This window comes from Bombina bombina, chromosome 3 (genome assembly GCF_027579735.1).
Source record: "Bombina bombina isolate aBomBom1 chromosome 3, aBomBom1.pri, whole genome shotgun sequence".
Lineage (NCBI taxonomy): Eukaryota > Metazoa > Chordata > Amphibia > Anura > Bombinatoridae > Bombina > Bombina bombina.
In genome coordinates this window covers 473824-475409 of record NC_069501.1, presented here as the reverse complement: position 1 = coordinate 475409, position 1586 = coordinate 473824, and the positions used below count along the sequence as shown (strand labels likewise).

Below are 1586 nucleotides of genomic sequence, written 5' to 3'. Positions count from 1 at the left end.
AGATGGTGCTCCCGGTCCTGGAGGTACTGCAATACCAGGTCAATGCGTGGAGTGGACAGAGCAAGCTCTTCTTCCATCTCCCTGTTCCAAAAATCCATTTAATATATGGCACCCAGATAGGGGACGTATCAGATATTAAACTGATAAGAACAGATTTTTTTTTTTATCTTTTATTAGAAAAATATATCATAAAATATTTACAGAAATAAAAATCAAAATATTTTATAAGCAAAACAAAATAAACAATCATCATGTAATTAACACATCAAAAATAAAGCAACAGAAAATAAACAATCATCATGTCATTACATAACATCAGTAACTAACATAAATACTATACAATCATCATGTAATTGACGTCATTACATTACAAAAATAACATAAAATATACCCATCATGCAATTCATAACTCATCATCTTATCATAATAAATAAAATAAATTATACTTTATTACTAAAACAAACAAAAATCTTTATTTAAAAAAACAAAACACACATCACTAAAATAACCCTCAAAAAAACTATATCTCTCCATCACCATCACCTATCGAAATGAAACCCCAACAATCTCCTAAACATGTCCCTCGTGCTGTCCCTCCTGCTATTCATTCATTCCAATCCAAAACAGATCTGCAAAAAAGAAAAATACATAATTAATCATCAATTTAAAACTTTACAAAACAAAACAATCAAAAATAAAACACATCAGAGCCTTTAACTTTCCCTCCAAACTTTCCCTAGATCTGTCCCTCATGCTAAACCCTAACACCAAACCCACTAAACCTAACACACCCCTTACAATGTCCCTCAGCACTCTCCCTTACACTATCAAAACCCATCCAAATAAAAATGAATCATAAGAAACGTAAAAAACTATATACAACACTTTTTCCATTTCTTTGTCTTCCAAACACCTTCAGAGTCTATCTTGCCATGTTTTCTCCTGTCAAAACAAAAAATACATAAATAACCTTCCACGGATCAAACCTAAACAATCTCTCACCTCCATGTTATGCTTCTTAAACACCTATACATTCCTAGCATCACACAAAGACTCCTTCACACAATGCATATATAACTATAACACTACAACCCTAAATTCCTCCGACAAAATAACATTCGCAACCACCTTACTCACAATATCCTTATAAAGACTCTTTAACCACCCCAACATCTTACATGGAAAACCCAAACGTTCTAAAACACAAAACATAAATTCATGCATCACTCTATCATACGCGTTTTCAAAATCAATTGCTGCCACCGCCACAGACTGACCTCTATCCTTACAATACCACAACACTACAACATCACTCCCAGGCATTTTCCCTTTTTTCATCCCTTTCACAACAGCCTCATTCTCACCATTACTCACATCTTTCTCCAATTCTACACAATCTCTCTTCTCTAACTTCACACCCACAGAATCCATTAAATCCTTCTCTACACATTCATTCCTAGGTTTCACCTTATATAACTCACGATAAAAGTTACACACCACCTCCAAAACACAATCTTTACCTTTCACCTCAATTCCTTCCTTATCCAATACACCTTACCAGCAAACACTCTCTTAACCCCTTCACG

At 34.2% G+C, this 1586-nt stretch overlaps 1 non-coding gene across 1 annotated transcript; it reads right to left on the bottom strand.

The window, feature by feature from the left end:
• Positions 1 to 185, bottom strand: LOC128655032 (U2 spliceosomal RNA). The gene has a single exon (XR_008401625.1). It is a non-coding gene; the product is annotated as a U2 spliceosomal RNA (small nuclear RNA).
• Between the last annotated feature and the right edge of the window lie 1401 nt (positions 186 to 1586).